Source organism: Phodopus roborovskii, unplaced genomic scaffold, assembly GCF_943737965.1.
Source record: "Phodopus roborovskii unplaced genomic scaffold, PHOROB, whole genome shotgun sequence".
Classification (NCBI taxonomy): Eukaryota; Metazoa; Chordata; class Mammalia; order Rodentia; family Cricetidae; genus Phodopus; species Phodopus roborovskii.
In genome coordinates, this window is record NW_026126517.1 from 16,890,083 (window position 1) to 16,911,621 (window position 21,539).

General features: G+C 35.8%; 2 pseudogenes; both read left to right on the plus strand.

Moving 5' to 3' along the window:
• The first annotated feature begins 843 nt into the window (after nt 1-843).
• Nucleotides 844-1,779, plus strand: LOC127231373 (olfactory receptor 150-like; annotated as a pseudogene).
• A 1,683-nt stretch (nt 1,780-3,462) lies between these two features.
• Nucleotides 3,463-20,121, plus strand: LOC127231375 (uncharacterized; annotated as a pseudogene).
• Nucleotides 20,122-21,539: the final 1,418 nt, after the last annotated feature.

Sequence of the window (21,539 nt, forward strand, 5' to 3'; positions counted from 1 at the left end):
ATGTTGAGTTAGTAGTATCAACCTCTAGTTATTTTGAAGCTTTTCCTTGTAGTTTGTAATTGACCCAGAAGAGAAACAGCTGTCCTCTCTGAAAGATGGGCAATAGTTTCTGCTGAGTCAAAGGAAAAGAAGGGTTCAACAAATAACTACAAGCTCTGTCATTATGTTTTGATGGTGATTTTCCTAAAATTTCATCATCTATCCTGTGATTTCTGTTTACTAACATTACCTTGGTATACTAATAATTGCATTTATTAGTTCTCTTTTTAAAAAATCTGAATTTTTGACATGCATAATTATATTTACATGTTAGTAGATATTTTATCTTTTTAATTTCTATTATATTAGCCATTAAGTTCATTTTTTTTCTTGTTGAATCTAGATCAAAGTGAAGAGATTAACAATTCTCTTCTTCATTATTTTAATGTAAATATTTGATGTGTTCACCATTAAATGGAGTTTGGCTATTGATCTTTTGTAATAATGTTTTTCCTTTCTACATGTAAAACATTTTCTACCAAAAAATAAATAAAAAAGAGGTGCTATTAATAAGACATGACAAATAGTTGAAACACTCAGTAAAAGGTTCTGAATGGTTTGCATGTGGTAGGAAATGAGTACCAGTAAACATAATCCTTATGAAAAAGTCACATGTGTAAACATCTATAGAACTATGTCTTTAAATATCTCTTTTTATCCAGGACTACAAAATCTCTGACAGCTTACAAAGAAAATAGAATGATAGATAATTGGAGATACCTAAAATTTTTTAATTGTTTCAATACTCATTGAGAGATAGGAGAATGGATACTCAATATTTTTTTTTTTACATAAAAATTTCTTCTTGCTGAGAGTTTCCAGAAGAGAATAGAAGAATTATATCAAACCACAGTGACTAAGTTCATCCTAGCAGGGTTAACCAAGAACCCAGAGCTCCAGTTGCTCCTATTTCTCATCTTCCTAGTTATCTATTTGCTTATGGTTGTGGGAAACCTGGGCATGATCATCTTGATTCTGTTTAGTTCTCAGTTGCACACACCCATGTATTATTTACTCAGCAGTCTGTCCTTTATTAACTGCTATCAGTCTGCTGTCATTACTCCCAAAATGCTGGTGAAATTTGTGACAGAGGAGAATGTCATCCCCTACCCAGAATGCATTGCTCAGTTCTATTTCTTCTGTACTTTTCCTGTTTACAGAATGTCACATGTTGGCTGCAATGGCATATGACCACTATGTGGCTATCTCTAACCCTTTGCTTTACAATGTAACCATGTATGATCATGTCTCTTTTGGAATGATAGCTAGGGTATATGGTATGGGCATACTAAGTGCCACAGCACACACTGTCTTCATGCTAAGACTGCTTTTCTGTAAGGCTGATATAATAAACCATTACTTCAGTGATCTTTTCCCATTACTGGAGCTCTCTTGTTCTAGTACTTTTAACAATGAAATACTAGCACGGTCTTTTGGTTCATTTAACATTATTCTACCAGCTATGATCATCCTTAGTTCTTACTTTTTCATCATTGTCAGCATTATCCACATTAAATCCACTGAGGGTAAATCCAAAGCCTTCAGCACCTGCAGCTCCCACATCTTGGTGTTGCTCTCTTGTTTGGTTCTACAGCTTCCATGTGCCTGCATCCATCATCAGTCAACTCTCTGGACCAAAGTAAATTGTCATCTGTGTTTTATACCATTGTTGTTCCTATGTTGAATCCCATGATCTACAGCCTGAGAAATAAAGATGTCAATATAGCTCAAAAAAGTTAACACAAAAGGTAAGTTTGTACTCAACAAAGAATAGGTTTCCTTAACAATAGAGTATAACTTCTGGAATTTGTGGGAAAATGTAGCCTAAAAGCAGGAGTTAGTAACACTAGGTGTGAGGTTTTTTTTTGGTACATGATTGTGTGCATGAATTGGATACCACATTGAATATCTTATTTGGATTATTACCATGGTCTGAAGCCTGCTTATTCATAAATGATGGATCTAATGTCCATTTATGTATGCATTATATAGGATGTATGGACCTCCCTGACTTACTAAGGCATTATTCTTTGATTCTTTGCTTTGGTTTGCAAAAAGCCATGCTATCTGGAATGTGGAAAAAAAAGTTTTTCACCCCATATATTCTTCATTAAATTTTAAATTTTAAAATATTTTTCTTGCCCTGTGGATTCATTTTCCTAGATCCTTTTAGCTTTATGGCTGAAGTTGTAGTAACTTTAAAATCATGCTGGTCACATGTTGTAAACCTCAACATGAGAAATGTATGATATCTGGCTCAAATTTAACTCAAAAAGGAAAATATGAAAATGTTAGACTCCACAAAACCACCATAATCAGTGATTACTCCTATGTTGATTATAATTCAAGGGGTTCATTCAATTATAAGATTAGGCCTTCTCTCCTTTATTACAGAATTTATAACCATACTAAACTAGCTATCATTTGGTAACTAATTTGAAACAACTATGCTTGAGTATAATATGTTTTGATTTTTATTTTATCCTTATAATTATTGAGGATCATATAGATATAACAATTATAGACATTGGTATAATTGGATAGGAAGAACTATTTTCATTAATGGTAAAAATATAAAATTAATTAGCAACATATTTTTAATTGAAGTGAAAACATCAAAAAATTTATGGTTATGAACTGATTCAAAATTTTCCAGTTTATGTTCCAACATGGATGAGGGAAATACATAAAGCCTCTCACAAGATGAAAAGTATCAAGCAATTAATGACCAATTGATTGATGAGACATGGAGAATCTACCTTCCAGAAGGATGAGTTACTTTGTAGTTTATCCACCAAAAGCCGTCTGCTATAAACACACATACATGGACACACACACACACTCGCACACACCACTAAATTGATCAAAAGTCCAGCATGTTTATGTGTGTTTGTGTGTAAATAATTATTAAAATGGTCATGTATTTGAAAGGAAATTGGAGAATGTAGATGCAAATACAGTACTCTCCTATGAAATTCTCCAAAAGTATTTTAAAAATTAAATTGAACAATACAGGGAAATGTAATATCTATAGTTTTTTCAATGTATTCCTTCATGTCATAGCTAGACCAATTAAAGAAAAGACATAAATAAAAAAGATGAAAAATAACCAAAAATTATTTGTTTGAAGAGAATAAGATGTTATTCCTACAAGATCCTAATGACTCCAACAGAAGGATTCTAGAATTGATGAACAATCTCACCAACATAGAAAGATACACAATTAACTAACAAAATTTAAACTTCTGTATAGCAACAGAAATCACATTGTAAAGAAACCCATTCACTACAACCTCAAGAACCCCCCCCAAAAAAAAAACCCTACAACACAAAATTATAAAAACTCAGAGATAAATATTAGGGTTGAAACTAATGGTCAGATAAGCAAAACAGACAAGCTAGTAGTTCTTACCTCTACCCAGAATGAAGTAATCCTGCTCTCAATGTGGTTGGAAACCAAAATGCCCTAGATTGCATATTTGTTCCTATTTTATATACCTCAAGGGTTGGGATTAAAGGTGTGTTATCCCAAGTGCTGAGAGCACTTTTGTGTGAGATGTTTCTCTTTTAGACTGGATCAATTTCATGTAGCTCAGTGTGGCCTTGAATTAACAGAGATCTATCTACTTATTTCTTGAGTTCTGGGACTAAAGGTGTATACCACCACTGCCTGACCTCTATGGCTTGTGGCTAGCTTTGAATTCTGAACCTTCAGGCTAGCTTTAATAAATCATAAATAATATGTCACCATACATCCCCCACCACTGTAAGTCAAAGATAGCTACAGTAGAATATTATTTCTATGAGTAAGGAAATAGGAGAAGGCATTACAAGTTTGAAGACACTCCTTGTCTTGAAATGCTGAAGTTCATGTAAGGATGGAAAAATACAGCCTAACTCTCCAATGACTCCAGGAAGCTAGAAGTTTAAAAGTACTAAATACCTTAAATTCCAGACCCTGTCCTCAGCCAGCAATAGGGGAAAGGTCACACTCCTTGCCTCTTATTTGACTTTATAAAGGGCTTGTGAAACCCCCACCCCAGTGACCTAACCTAACTGCCATTTTCACCCCACCTAGGAGTCCCAGCATATGCATACCTCCGGGGCTTTAGAAAACTGATTGTCTTTAAAGCGCTGGCTTGGATGGTTTAAATTGATTGGCCTGCACACCACAGGGTCTCTTTATGCTATGAGATGATTGGTTTATGATGTGCAGGTTTTGTTGTAAACCCTATAAAAGCTGTCTAAATTCTGTACTGGGGTCCTCAGTCCTCTACCTCTATGAGACATATGACTTTGGACCCCAGTGCACTTGGAATATAAAAGACTTTATGCATTTTGCATCAAGACTGCTTCTCGTGAGTGATTTGGGGTTGTCGCCTTTCATGAGTCAGAGTGTGAGAGTACACGGTCTGTGGGTCTTTCAGTTCATTTTGTAACTGAACATCCTATCAAAAATCAGATTCAGTGCAGTACCATTTCCCATGACATTTTCACAGAGATATAAAAGCAATCTTAAAATTCACAGGGAAGAACAAAGGATCCAGGATAGACAAATTCTCAATTATATAAATAATACTGACACAATAATATGACTGATTTTTAGTTACACCACAGACACACAAAAAAGGGAGGCTTTCATTGTTTATGTAAAGTTTGTGAAAATTAGGTTAAACTTTTGTGACAATCTTGAGTTCTTTAGGTTGCTTTTATTGTTATTTTCATCTAGTAGATATTATTAGCAGATTCTGAATTTTCTGTACACTCTATCCTATTTACTATATTCATTTGTATGTATGGATGATTTTCCTTTTTTGCTTTAAATTTTGTTTAGCTTCTGATTGCCCAACCTAAATGCTAGAAGTACAAAAATAAAGTGATGAGATGGACAATTTTCCTGATCATTATCTTAAGTGGAAAGCCTTTCCTGGGGAATACTGTTTAAATTGTATCACATAAAACATTTTCGCTTCAATGGAGAGAGTATTATGATAAAGGTACAAGATGTTCTTAGAACATAAAATCACACATATCAGAAAAGTTTGAATTTATGAGGGACTGAGTAGAATCAATAACTATTTTTGAAGCAGAGGTAAAATGCTTCTTTCTACAACTCATCCTTTTAGTATTACAAATTATCTGAAAAAAATAAAGGGCTCCAGAGCTCCAGTTGTCCCTGATCCTTATCTTCCTAGCAATCTATATGATTACAATGATGGGAAACTTGGGCATAATCATCTTGAGTCTGTTTAGTTCTCAGTTGCACACACCCATGTATTATTTACTCAGAAGTCTGTCCTTTATTGACTGCTGTCAGTCCACTGTCACTACTCCCAAAATGCTGGTGAACTTTGTAACAGAGGAGAATGCCATTCCCTACCCAGAATGCATAGCTGAACTCTATTTCTTCTGTGCTTTTGCTGTTGCACAATGTCAAACATTGGCTGCAATTTCATATGACCATTGTGTTCATATCTGTAACCATTTACTTTACAATGCAACCATGTCCTATTAAACATTTTCCTGGAAGGTAGCTGGGGTATAAGGTATGGGCTTACTAAGTACCATGGCTCACACTGTCTTCCTGCTAAAAATGCTTTTCTATAAGGCTGATATTATAAACCATTTCTTCAGTGGTCTTTTCCCATTACTGGAGCTTTCTTGCTCTAATATATTCATTAATGATTTATTAACACTGTCCAGTGCATTTAATACCATTGTACTATAACTCACCCCTACTCACTCATATCTTCATTGTCAGCATCCTTTACAGTACTTCTACTTAGGACCGATCCAAAGCCCTCATCAACTGCAGCTCCTGCATTTTAGCTATTGCTGTCTTTTTTGTGTTAACAACCATGCATCTGTAGCCATCTCCAGCCATCTTCATAGACCAAGGGAAAACGTCATCTGTGTTTTGTAGCATCTTTGTGCTCATGCTGAGTCCTATGATCTTTAGTCTGAGAAAGTTGCCCTGAAGTTGAAGGAAAAGAGAAATTTTTTTCAGAACTGAGAGTAATATTTTTTCAGGACTATGAGGAAGGACTATAAGCAACAATGTTACCAGTCAAGAAATTATTGCCAGTATATAATCAGTTGAAAGACATGAGATGAAGGCAGGCAGACAAGTATTTATAGATTCATGCATGAAAACCACTCATATTTTTGACCCCCCCCCCCAGAGTATATATCACCTCTTAAAAATTCTTCATCATGATCTGTATAGTTCTCATATTTATGTTATCTACCTGGCTTTTATTTTTTCACTTTGGTCAGTTACGTTTATTAATGATTGAATGTATTTATATACTTATATGCAATTTTTAAATATTTTTCCAGGTGATCTTTATTAATTGTATTAACAAACAAACCTCTATGTATTAGTCTAAAGTTAATAAACTAAGCATTTTGAACATACAAATTGAACCATATTCTTCCTAAGTATGTACAGATGTATTAGGTAATATGGAAACACAGAATGAGCTCTAAGACCATCCTTAACCACTGGAAATAAGAATATTTTAAATGGCATTGAAGAGAATAAACAGGTCTGAGTGCAATTTACTGTTTATATTTTCTGCATTTTTGTTCCATTGATTTATTTCCTCGGAAGTCTAAACATTTTTTTTTTTTTTTTATCAAGCAGAGAGCATAACAACTGTTTCTTAATCTCTTTTCCTATTAACTTCCTTTTAAATGCAAATTTATTTATTTGACATCCAGGCTACAGTTTTCCCTTCCTCCTTTTCTCCCAGTCCCCACCCCCATGCTCTCCTCTGTTCCCACATCACCTTAATCCACTCCTGTATTTCCGTTTAGGAAAGGGTAGGGTATCCACAAAACATGGCATAACAAGTTGTAGAAAGACTAAGCATCTCTCCATGTACTAAGGCTGGGCAAGGAAAACCAGTATGAGGAGTAGGGGAACAAAAGCCAGTAAGAGTCAGAGAAGGGCAGTGTTTTCACTGTTAGTCTGACAAGATCAAGCTACATAATTGAAACGTATATGCCTAGCTCAGTACCATGCAGACTCCCTGGTTGTCAGTTCAATCTCTGTGAGTGTGTATGAGCCCAGGTTAGAAGACTTTGTGAGTTTTCTTGTGTCTTTGACCCCTCCAGCTCTAACAATCATTTCTCTCCATTTCCTACATGGTTCCCTAAACTGGGCCTAAAGTTTGGCTATGGGTCATCATTAGTTGCTGGGTGAAGCTTCTCTGATGACAACTGGGTTAGGCATCATTCTGATCCCTGGAGATGGCCAGTTCATGCTACATATCTGCTATTGCTAGGAGTCTTCCCTGCAGTCATCCTTATAGATTTCTGGGAGATTCCCTTGCATCAGGCTTTAACATGAACCTGAAAAGCCCTTCCCACATGCCCCCCCACCTCCCACTTCAAAGTCATCTCTTTCAGTACTCTCCCTTTCTGACACCCCCTCCCACCCTCAGAAATACTTAACACTGTTCTTGAAAACAGGAAAGGAAACATATTCTCCTCCTTTTGGAATATAATCAGTTTCTTTTTTAATTTAAATTAGAAACAACCTTGTTTTACATGTCAATCCTAGTTCCCTCTCCCTAGACTCCTTCCCTGCCCCCCACTTATCCCCTATTCCATCACCTTTCTGCTCCCCAGGGAGAGTGATGCCTTCTGTGGGGGGGGGGTCTTCAAAGTCTGTCACATCATTTTGGGAAGGGCCTAGGCCCTTCCCTGTGTGTGTAGGCTGAGAGATTATACCTCTGTGTGGAATAAGCTTCGTATACTATGGATAAATATTGATCCACTATTAGAGGCTACATAGACTTAGACTGTCTAGTCCTCCTAACTGAGACCCATATTCAGAGGGTCTGGTCAGCCTTAGCTGGTTTTCCAGTAATCAGTCTGGGGTCCATGAGTGCCCCCACCACCTTGTTAAAGTCAGCTGTTTATGTGGGTTTTCCCAGATAATCAGTTTATTTAGTAAGACTCAGTAGCTCTTGATGGCATCTGCCTTAACCAGCACCCTGGACCTCAAATCCCTTAGTTTCCCCTTATTTGTCACTTCGCCTGCAGTGTTTAGCTATCTACAAAAGAAAACTGTTTTATTCAATTATTTAGTAAAATATTCCAAGTGAATTGATTTGCAACTCCCTTATACTATCTAAACACATTTGTTAGGGGAGTTACAAAGTATAAATATTTTCAGTTGTTTTCCTTGCTACAAAGTTTTTTTTTTTTTTCTTTTGAAGAAAACATTTTTAGAAAAGATCTTTTAGTGTATATCTTTAAATTTTCAGGGATATTTTAGTGCTCCTTAGATATTTTTGTATCAAGTCTATATTTAAAAAAAATAGAAATCCTTTGAGAACTACTGGGGAATAGATAATAATTCTGGTTTATGATTTCTCCAAAGATGAAACTTCAGGGGTGAGACTCTAGAGGGAGATAATTCCCACTATTCTTTTGCTAACCAATCTCTTTTTATCTCTGTCTGCATATAAAATGTTTATCCAGACCAAATTTAGTAGAACAACAAGTGACTTTGAAATAGAGCTTTAAGGATAATTCTGTGTATTTTGCTCCTCACATGCTCAGGGCCACTTTTCCTTCTAGTGTGAAAGAGAAGAAAAGCACCCAACATTTAGCTGTCTGGGAAGGAAGAGAGTTATGTCCACATACAAGTGCTTGGTTTCTAAATATTTTAGACTCCTCTACTCTATTCTATATTCTCTTGTCATTAGACATGTTCGACCTTTTGTCTCTCAAGATCTATTTTCCTTCCAAGAACCTCACATCTTTTTAAAAATAGGTTTGATTAATTCACATTTATTAATGTTTGCTTTAATTTAAAATTATTTTTGGAATTTCATAGATGAATACTCTGTATTTTATTATTCCAAACATTCCCTTCTACTATTTCTGTTCTCTCTCCCAACAACTCTCAAATTATTGACTTCTTTAATTATTGTTACTTATGTACATACATGTATGATATATGCCATACACACACACACACACACACACACACACACACATATATATATATATATATATATATATATATATATATGTATATGTATGTATGATGGGAGATGCCATTATGTATATATGTTTTTCATACTAGTTAATGAATAAAGCACTGTTGGCCAATAGGAAAAGAAGATAGGAGGGACTAGGAGACAAGAAGGAAAGAGGAAGTAGTAAGAAAGAGCCAAGATGGAGAGTCAGGAAAAAGCAATATGCCGGCAGGCTCGCTGGTAAGAGAAATACATAGATCAGCAGAAATGGGTTAATAATTAAGATAGAGCTAGCCAATAAAAAACTAGTAACAGGCCAACAGGATTATATCAAATACAGAGTCTCTGTACATTATTTGGGGCTGGCGCAGCTGTGGGACAAGACCATGTGGCCGGAAGAAAAACTGTACTTCTTACAAATGGCGCCCACATGGCTAATAAGAACTTACACTTAAAATTTAACAGAAGCTTAAAAAAGGGTTTTACAAACAAAAGAACAGAGACAAACAAGGTTTCTTACTAACAGCATTTTTATTGGTTGGATTCTGCTTTGTGAGACACAAGCAGATATTTGTGCGGCTCCTTTAAGGAAAAATTCCTGACTCAGCATAAGCGGCAAAAAACCACAAGGCTTTTAAGAAACTCTACTAACAATTCATTGGTGTGTATGAGAGCTGGCAATGGTAGGGACCACATCTCCAAGCCGGCAACATGGGGCTGGATTGCAGTGCAGACCAAGGCAGTAACCACAGCTCTCAATGCTGGCGGTAAAATAGCCACCTCCATCTTTGGTAAAACGCAGCAGGGAACAGCTATGACTTTCATTTCAACAATGTTGTTGTTTACCAGATAAAAGACATGTGGCTACCAAAAGATAAAGATTTACAGTAAAGACAAACTCACATTAAGAAAAAGTGCTAAAGGTTTACAGTATGTTCTAAAATATATATAGGCTTGGGAGAAAAAAGAAATAAAATGGTTTTAACTAGACAAAGAGGAACTGGGTTTTTTAGCACATGCCTTTAATCACAGCACTCGGGAAACAGGCAAGCAGATCTCTGTGATTTCCAAGTAAACCTGGTATGCAGAGTGAGTTCCAAGACAGATAAGAGTTACACAGAGAAACCCTGTCTCAATAATAATAATAATAATAATAATAATAATAATAATAATAATGAAGCCACAGATGAAGAAAATCCGGATACTGTACGGTATTATATTGTGTTTGTATTGTTTGACTGCTGAGAAAACAACTGTTAAAGAATATGCTGCTGGATTAATTCAATTTATATATTTTAAAAATGCTTTGACTCCAAAATTTAAGTCCAAGGACAAGTTACTGGGGAAAAGGATTTCTATTTTTGTTTCCACAGAAAATAAAAAGCTGTGGATTCCTTCCAGACTAATGTGGTTTGAGCAAGTCAGACCCCCTAAAACAGCATTCCTGGTGAGCCAACATTCAAAACAGCTTAAACAAGGCAGCTTTACAGACTGCAGCCAGGATTTTTGCATCTTCTTAGGATCCCCCATGACAGTGCCCCCTATTAGCAAAAAGTAGTTTAAAAAGAACGACGCCCAAATACCCAAATATTGTTTATAAATGTTTGTTTTCATTTAAATGTGCTTGGTTATAAATGGATAATGATCACAACCAATATGCTTTTAAAGGTAAAAAGGGGATTATGGAATAGATATGATTACTTTGTTTTGGAATGGATTTTCATTTATTGATACAATTAAGGTGTATGGTTTTTCCGCCCGCCGCCACTGGTCTTGTCCTGCCACCATGCCCGCCCCAAACAATACACTGAGACTCTGTGTTAGATATAATTCTGTTGACCCGGTTACTTGTTTCTTATCCGCTAGCTCTGTCTTAATTATTAGCCCATTTCTATGTATTTCCACCTGGTCTTACCAGGGAGAGGCGGCTGGCAGTTCTATTCTCTCCAGACTCTCCATCTTGACTCCTTTCCTACTTCCTAATTCCTCCTTATCTCCTAGCCCCTCCTATCTTCCTTTCCTATTGGCTAACAGTGCTTTATTCATTAACCAGTATGAGAAACATATACAGAATGACATCTCCCATCATCTCCTCTTTTTTGTCTAAAATAAAGAGAAGGGTTTTAACCTTAACATAGCAAAATATATAACACAACAGTTATCAAATAAGAATCACAGTTAACAATATTTAGTCAATTAATATTTAGCAAGACTAAAAGAAACTATTTTATCATCTATCCTATATTTGTGAATCTAAAGTCCTATCTGTAACTTATCTTTAATCCTAACAAAGGAAAACTAACTATAACTATCTGTCTTCACCTCCTTCAAAGACCACAGAAGGATAGTATATAAACTCTAGAAATGACAGAGACATCTCGCCTTGTCAGTCATCTGAAGTTTTTCTGTAATCTTCCATCTTCAGCCCCTAGGCCATAGTGTGTCTGGCAGACTCTTTAGCAAAGCAGGAAACTTTAAACTGTTTTCTTGTATTGGCAGTTTGTCAGTCACTTTTCTCTGTGTCCTGCAGACTGTCTGGCAGACTCTTTCATGAAGCAGGATCTCTGTAGCAATGTCTATCTTGAATCAGCAGTCACTTTCCTGTGGATCCTGCATGTCCAGTTTATACAGCATAAAGTCTAACAGTCCAGACAAGAGCAGTATCTTATCCAAGTGGCTAGTCTTGCCATATTGGAGGCAAACTCCATAACGAGTTTCTTTAATGTCCATCTTTCTTTTTGACGCAGGTGGTATTGTCAAGAACAATTATGTCTCACTGTTAAGAAAAACCCTAAACCATTTTAAATGCCATATTCTGTAGGTCTTTGAAAGATTTGAAGAATTCCTATGTATCTCAAATACGTCTATATATATCTAGAAAACCTAACTCACCTAGCTATAAGTTTTTACTATTATAGGTAACTATCTAAAATCTGTACTAAAGTATACATTACATTTCTAACTGAGCTATATAAACACAATACCTAAACAAAAGGAGAAATATACATATCATAAAATTGACCTTAAATTGTATGCACAAAGAACATGATGAGTTTATTCATTGTAGCTTATATATGTATGTGTTTAAGACTAATCAGGAATAGATAGCTGTCATGAACTGTTTAGGAAGATTAGAGTCATTATCTTTTTGAAAGAGATATGGCTTATTTAGAGGAAATTTGTCACTGGGTATGGGCTTTTGGATTTCAAAAGCCATTGTAAAACCTAATCTCACTCTCTCTGCTCCTATCTTTGTATTAGTATGTAGCTCGCTACTACTGCCCAAGTGGCCTGCCTGCCTGCCCAATACCAAACATTACTGACCATGATGTGGATACACTAAATCTCTAGAACTATAATCAATACACTACATAAATTCTTGCTTCTGTAATTTGGACATTATGTTTCTTCACCACAATAGAACAGAAAACTGCCTTTAACTCTTTATTTATGGATTTGTGCACATGAGATTTTTCTCAAATTCCTTGTTGTCATGCCTACTGAAACCAGTTGAGATACAGAATTTTTCATTTGTCTAGCTTCCATAAGCATTCTCCCATTCCCGTTTTTCTTTTCTTTTTTTTTTTAATTTATTTTATATAACCAAGTCCATTTAAATGAAAACAAACATTTATACAATATTTGGTAATTTGGGCATCGTTCTTTCCAAACTACTTCCTGCTGGTAAGGAGCGCTGTCATGAGGGATTCGAAGAAGATTCAGAAATCCTGGCTGTAGTCTGCAAGGCTGCTTTGTCCAGCTGTTTTGAATGTAGGATCATCTGGTACTCTGTTTCAGGTGGTCTGGCTTGATCTAACCACATTAGTCTGGAAGGAATCCACAGCTTTTCATGTTCTGTGGAAACAAAAATAGAAATCCTTTTCCCAGTGACTTGTCCTTGAACTTAAATTTTGGAGTCAAAGCATTTTTTTTTTAATTTAATTTATTATTTTACATGTCGATCCCAGTTCCCTCTCCCTCCCTTCCTCTCTCCCTCCCTCCCTTTCTCCCTCCCTCCTTTCCTCCCTTTTACCCTCTCTGCCCTCTCACATGCACTCTAACCACCCTCCCCTCCCATCCCCCCATCCCAATTCCATATGTAGGGGAATGCCATCCAGTTGGGGTCATGTAGATCTGACAGATCATGTGAAGTAGGGACTAGGGCTTCTCTCCTGTCTCTAGATTAAGGCAGTTATCCCTCCATGGGGGATGTGTTTGCAAAGTCCTTTTGTGCACCAGGGATACACCCTGGCTCCACTGTCTGAGGTCCCTTAGACTGCTCAGTCCTTCTGGCTGAGACCCATATTCAGGGGGGCCTGAGTCAGTCCCATGCTGGCTTCCCAGCTATCAGTCTAGTGTCTGTTAGCTCCTCCTTGTTCAAGTAAGCTGTCTGTATCTGTTTCTGCCTGGTCTTGTCCTCTCCATCTGCATCTGGGTTCTAGTTATACTCAGTGTTTATGTATGGATGTTTGCTCCTGTTTCCAACAGGCATTAGTTGAGGGCTCCATGAATAAGTTAGTTGTTGATCTCACTCTCTGGGAAGGGCATTTATGGTAGCCTTTCCATGGAAGTTCAAATTGTTAGTTGGTAGCAGTCTTATAGTTCTGTAGACCTTTCTTTGTGTTCAATTTTATCTTCAAACCAATATTGGCTCCCTCTTTTATGTTCTCTCTCTCTCTCTCTCTCTCTCTCTCTCTCAATCTCTCTCTTCCTGTCTTCTATTCCTAACCAGGCTCAATCTTCCTGGTCGCACATGTTTTCCTTTCCTCCCCCTTGTTTTCTCCTACTTCTCTCTCCATTCGCTGCCCCCCACTTCCCCTGAGCTCTGGGGTCCTTTAACTAAAATCACAACAGGCAATTCTGATTCTGTCTACACTAATTTTAACTTAGGCAGTGTTATTGTTTTTACTGTTGTTTTGCAGATGTTTATTAACCTAGCTTGTCCAAAAAACGTTTAATTCATATATGCATGACATGGTGTTAATTATTACAAATATAATTTAATATGGACCAAGAAGAAAGTTTTACTTTTTATGATTCTCTAAAATATTTTCATTGATATCATCCCCTGAGTAACGACTATCATCATTGTGGCAGTGATCCTTCAGGACCTTTCTAAATACCTTATTTTCTCCTGAGTTTTTTTTTTTTTTTTTTTTTGCTTACTTATGTCCTTATAGACTGTAGGATTCTGATGAGCAGATCATTTGTATTCTTTATCTCTCTATCCTTAAGGACAAAGGAAATTGTATGCTTAACACTTTTAATTTGTTTTATTACTGGGTCATAATAATACCCTAATAATATCTGCTTAAATCTTTATTAGCATCTAAGTGCTAATTACCATTTATAATAAATATCATAGCAACTTTGCTATCATCCAAATTTTTGACAGAATCCTGTTTCAAGACAGAATTAAATATGAAGAACTAAAATATAATATGTTAAGTACTTACACATTAAAATTAGATATTCCTTGCATTCTGTGGGAAGCCACAGCCTCAAAGGCACCTGGCTGGATGCCAGGTAGTCTGAGCTGAGCTGTAAACAAGCCTTATTTGGAAGTGCTTGATGGATCTGGTGTGCTTCCTCCTTCTGTGGCCTATCCGGGATCGCCAGGTGGCATGAGCTGATTGGGCAGTAAGCGCACATTTAAGGGCTTGCTGGGGCTGGGGAGGGGAAGCTGATGTACTAGGTTCCTGAATAAACAAGGAAGCTGATGTACAAGGTTCCTTGCTGGCCGAGGTAGACATGACAGGATTCATATTACTATTAGATGCTGTTTCACCTATAATATATAGTTATCTCATATAAGAAATTTTCTATTAAAACTGGCTACTTTGACTATCTCATTCATATTTTCTATTAGTATATAGTTAATAGTGAATGATACAAAAATTATTTATGTAAATTTGATAGCTCTAAATCTTCACTGTCTCTATTTCTTATAAGGTAAATTACACTGATTTAAAAACTATTGATTAATCTGGAGTATGTTCAGCATGAAAAATAAGCCAGCCATAAAAGGGAGAAGACTGTGTGGGTCCACTTATATTAATTATCTATGGCAGTAAAATTCAATGAGTTAGAGAATACAATAATGGTTGTGAGAACTTGGGTGGAAATCATACATAATATACATTATCAATGAGTTCATCATCTCTAGTATTTCACATGAAGCAGATCTTCTAAATGTCTTCATAAAGATACTCACTGTAGTATTTATGTTGAAAGTTTAAATATTGGCATTAAACAATTCAAACAAGCAAGCAAGAGACACAAATAGCTTCAAAGAAACTTGGGGAGGTGATAAATACATTAGTTATATTGTTAGTGGTGCTGGTAAGATGAACACTTAAAAAAATAAACTAATGAAATCTATCATCTATTCACATACATCCACATACATCCATACATATATACATATGGTTCTTTGTCTGAAGCTGAGTAAGGAGTAGTTTTCCCCCCCGCCGCTGGTCTGGTTCCACCACGGCGCCAGGCCCAAATAACACACAGAGACTCTGTATTTTTTATAATGCTGTTGGCCAGGTACTAGTTTCTTATTGGCTAGCTCTGTCTTAATTATTAACCCATTTCTATTAATATAAGTATTTCCACATGATCTTATCTTACCAGAGAGAGAGGCCGCTGGCGTTCTGCTCTCTCCATCTTCCATCATGATTCCTCCTTACTACTTCCTCGAATCCTCCTTGTCTCCTAGTCCCACCTATCTTGTTTTCCTATTGGCCAACAATGCTTCATTCATTAACCAGCATGAGAAACATTTACAGAATGGCATCTCCCATGAAAGCTGTGTTTGTGGGGCTGCAATTGGAACCAGCTAAGCAGCCCCAAGTTCATACCTGAGTAGGGATCTTTGGATGAGGGAAAGGCTAGCCATAGATAATAAAGAAAAAACAGAGACACAGAATAAAACCGAGGAGGGCAGATTCAGTTAATGCTGAATTGCTATGAGTTTATTTTTCACCACTCTTATATACCTTAACCAAAAAGGGTATATCATGTATACAGAACAAACAAGCATTTATTCCTCTTTCTCTAAGGATTCAGTAACTACATCTAAGATTCAACTTCTTGTTCTCTAGCCTTGAGGGACAGGAATGGTCATAACTCAGACCAGTTCTGTTGTTATTTAGAATAAGACAGACAATCACCCTAGTATAGCCACACCTTTTACCTTTAGGCATTATGACTTATTGAGGACAGTTTTGAACTTTCTGCCATTGTGCCAAGACAGAATACAGTTCTTTGATCTCAATGTAATGATTAAAAAACCAATTCCTTGTTGAAACCAGGTTTTTTAGTTTACTTATGATTTATATTTTATATGTATCTGTCAAAGGGAGCCCATGATAACCAATGCAAGGCAAGTTTAAAGAATTCATGACCAAGGACAAAGGCATACAAACAGTTGACAAAACAGAGCAGACAAGAAGGCTATGGAATTAAGAGAGCTTTTTAAAACTGGGCTACAGGAAGGTTAGCCATTGCAAATTGTCAAAATCCACAGCATGGTTATATCTACCCAAATTTATAAATAGAAAATGGGGATTCTTTGATAAAGACCAATATTTAGTGGGGAAGATTATAAAGCATGAGAAATACAGTAATACAAGTCAATGAATAGACTCAGAGTTATAAAATAATAAGTTTCTTAATGTGTGTGTGTGTGTGTGTGTGTGTGTGTTTGTGGTGGTGTTTCTTTTGGTGGAAATGAATGCTACAGGAAGCTAATATATAGCAGTCATAACTGTATTTATCTCATCATATGTTTCTGAAGGATGAGAAATTCAAGACACAAAGTACATATCAAGGGAAGACCACCTTGATGCATCATGAAATGGCAGAAGACAGAAGAACAAAAGAAGTTCAAATAAAACATTTAAAGAAACATATAAACAATATCAGTCCCATGTTAGTGGTAACTAACCCACATACATAACAACATTCACAAATTTGCCGCATGACCTGTGTTCCCTATAATGGTTTAACTTCTTCAGTATGCTGTATTGGGAGTAACGTTTCAACACTCCCTATTTGGAAGATATATTCTTTCAAGGTATATGATTCTCAGCTTTCATAGTAGAGGTCTACTTAAGAGAAACATTAAAATAGAAATAAGATCTTCTGTCAATGTAAGTATTTAGGAAACTAAGAAATTGGGTTTTACCATATAAGCAACTGACTCAAATGGACACAAGTTAACAGTATCAACCTATAGTCATTATGAAGCTATTCCTCATGATTTAGAAATGTCCCAGGATGGGGACAGCTGTTCTTTATAGGAGGTATACAACCACAACTACAGAGTCAAGGAAAATCAAGGGACAAACAAAGAACTCCAAGATCTTACCTGGGTTTGTTGGTGATTTTCTCAAAATTTCTTCAACTATCCTGTGATTCCTGTTATCTAACATTACCTTTATACAGTGGTAATTATATTTAATAGCTGTCTTTAACAAATTCTGGATTTTCTAGATAATCAGTCATATGTATTTACTAGTAGTTATTTTATTTATTGATTTCTAATCCATTTAATTCCATTTTGTTGTATCCAATTTCCTCACCAAAATATCTAGAATTAGATGAAGAGGCAGACAATTCTCATGTTCATTATTGGAAAAATCTTCAATTCCTTCACCATGAATTATAATATGAATCTCTTGTGCATAATGTGTTTGCTTTACCACATATAAAACATTAATAGATGCTATTAATAAGTCATGAGAACTAAGTGAAAAAGTCAACAGAAGATCCGAGAATGTTTTGCATGTAGTAGAAAATGGGCACCAGTAGACATAATTCTTATAACAAAGTCTGTATGATTAATGTGTATGATTAATTCTTTGCATATTTCCTTTTTCTCGGACTACAAAATCTCTGAATGCTTAGATAGAGAAGAAGATGACAGAGAAATGAAGATACCTGAAAATATTTGAATTCTGTTTCAAAACTCATTGGGAGTTAGGAGAATGTATGACCAAATTTTTCTTCTTTACACATTTCTTCTTACATAGACTTTCCATAAGAACTTGGAAGAAGTGAATTAAACCACAGTGACTGAGTTCATCCTCACTGGCTTAACAGAGAATCCACAGCTCCAATTGCCTTTATTCCTCATGTTCCTAGGAGCCTATTTGGTTACAGTTGTGGGAAACCTGGCCATGTTCATCTTGATTCTGTATAGTTCTCAGCTGCACACATCCATGTATTATTTACTCAGCAGTCTGTACTTTATCGACTGCTGTCAGTCTACTGTCATTACTCCCAAAATGCTGGTGAACTTTGTGACAGAGGAGAATGTCATCTCCTACCCAAAATATATTGCTCAGTTCTATTTCTTCTGTGCTTTTGCTTTTGCTGTTGCAGAATATCACATGTTGGCTGCAATGGCATATGACCGCTATGTGGCTATCTCTAACCCATTGCTTTACAATGTAACCATGTCCTTTCAAGTCAGTTTGTGGATGGTAGCTGGGGTATATGGTATGGGCTTACTAAGTGCCACAGCTCACACTGTCTTCCTGCTAAGATTGCTTTTCTGTAAGGCTAAATAATAAACCATTACTTTTGTGATCCTTTCCCATTACTGGAGTTCTCTTGTTCTAGTACTTTTATTAATGAAGTACTAGCTCTGTTGTTCAGTGCATTTAACATTATTGCACCAGTTACGACCATTCTTAGCTCTTACACCTTCATCATTGTCAGCATCATCCACATTCAATCTGCTGGGGGCAGATCCAAGGCCTTTAGCACCTGTAGCTCCCATATCTTGGCTGTTGTTTTCTTTTATGGGTCATTAGCACTCATATACCTTCAGCCATCATTGGTTAGCTCCCTTGGCCAAGGAAAACTATCATCTGTGTTTTATACCATTGTTGTGCCTATGTTGAATCCCATGATCTATAGACTGAGAAATAAAGATGTCATAGCTGCCCTAAAAAAGTTACTAGAAAATGTAAGTTTTTCTTAACAAAGAATAGTTTTCCTTAGCAATAGAGTATACCTTTTGTAATTTGCATGAGGAAATAGCCTATAAGCAGCAGTTAATAACAGTAGATGAGATATTAGTAGTAGTACATGATTATATGAAGGAAATGTATTGAATGTAGAAGTGAATCTCACTTTCTTACCCATGGAGAATTGCTACTCACTAACAACCTATATAACCTCCTGAAAATTTTTGAAATCCCTTTGTGTGGTTGTTTATATTTGCTTAATTGTCCCAGGTCTGTTTAGGCAAGTCTCACTCACATTAGTTTGGTAGTAAATTTATTCTATATTGTTTGCTTGTTTCATTGTTTTACAGTTGGCCTTCTTGATTTATTGGCAAATTATTTAAAAAGTAGTTTTCTGATTTGTATTATTAAGTAATTGGAATAAAAATGTTGTAGCTCTGAGATTTGAAAAGTATATGGAAGCAAATGGAAGCAAAAGACAGGTCCTGTCATATTCCAACCCACAAGTTGATTACATCATCTTAAATTAGAGGTGCAATGCTATAAAGGAACAGAGGCACTATTCATATTCATTTTTATCTCCAAAACATTCTTTTCACAGCTGTTTGACTCCTCCTTAATTCCAGGTACTTCTATATTAATATTTCTTCTACATACAGAGTTATGGCTGGACTTATGTGTTTCAGACTCACAATAAAAATTAACTACATTAAATAACAAAAAATTTAAAGATCCATTTCTAACATAAATTAGCATTTAATGAATAACAACATGCAACTATATAAATTAATTCTTTTCTAAAGTCCATGATACCACTAACCCTAAGAATTTGACTAGGTGTCCAGGACCATGCTTGATTTTCATCCAGTTAGGTGGGATATAAGTTCAACTAGACAGGTATGGGTGAGCACCCCAAAACAGACTTTACTTATTGTACCTTTAAGGCCATCTTTGTATGCTGGCCACTGTATATCGTTGGTATTGCAGCTGGGTAGGACTGTTTAATTTCTTACCTCTCTTCTCAGATTGCAGGGTATTTTCTGACATCATGGAAGTTCAACTATAGGAAGGAAGCTTTGAGGTTTGATGCAGCTCAGATCATCTGAGTTGTGTGTCCTAAGGATGTAGTGACTTCAGCAACAGGGTCTCTTCCATAAACTCAGTGGTAGGGGGACATCAAGAGCTACATTGTCACATTGATAGTCTGCATTATCTTAGTAGCTTCTTGGATTACTCTGAACAAATCATTCAAAAGATTTTTTGAGCCAAGGAGTAGGGAGTTTGCGAGTCTCTGGTTTTTGTGGAAAGCATTGTCAGCCCAAGTAGTTTAATTATACAAACACACACACACACATACACACACACACACACTGAAGTCTTACAGTAAACACAGCTTTTTCTCTATTGTTTTCTTTTACAATCTTAACCAAGTAAGCCAAAATACAATATAAAGCCAATGAAGTTATTATGCTATAACAAAGGTAACAATCACTAGAACAAATTATTTATTAAAGTGATGTATAGAGTTGAACAAGGTTAACATGTCTGCAAGGCTGTCCATAACATCTAACCTTTTTGCAAAAGTTTCCTTAGTTTCTTGCTATAAATCATAGATCATTTAAGAAGAGTTAGAGTGCCCTATCAAATTTATCTTAGTCTTATCCAAGTCTTATTTGCTATTATTGAACATTAAAGGTATAGTATAATAGGATGGAACATTCCCATTCCATTTTAACTTAGTTTCCTTAATAATTGTAACTGATCTCCCAATAATATAATAACTTGTCTGAAATTAGCTATCTTATTAACTATCTCACTATCCATTTTATTTTGTTGAGTTCAAATTTCTGCAAAATGCTAGACCAGTCTCTAACAAACTCAGCAGTTTGATTTTCTTTTTTTTTTTTTTTTTTTTAATAGCAGCAGCAACCAATGCAATAATTTCTGTAACTATGGTGATACCAATTCCAAGCATTCAATGAGTTCTCTTAATATTATTTCAGTGATCTTCTTCACTTGAATCCTCACAGACAAGCCATGCCATGGCATAAACTGCTTTACCAGTATCCAGAATTTTTTTCATGATCTAATAATATATAAATTGTCAGATGTTACTTACAAGAATTAACATAGAATTAACAAAGACAAATTAGAATTAACACAGGTATGAAGAGAAAAGCATTAATAATTGATACTGTAATTATTAGGGTACCATGGTGCAGTCCCTTTCATTAACAAATAAAGTAATGGTACTCATGCTACAAAGGGGTGACTCTGATTTAATCTAAAATACAAAGTATACTTATCTTCCTTAGTGTTAACTTTTCCAAGCTTTATTAGGGCAGAAGACACTTGCCAATTTATATAGTTGTGAAATGAATTGTCAAACTTCAGGAGAAAACCTGACATTCCAAATCCATTACATTAAATGAGTTCATTAACAATAGAACAAATTTCTGCATTTTTATTTTCACTACATTGGTGCCATTTTACTTCTGTGTGAGAAGATTTTCCTTGAAGGAAA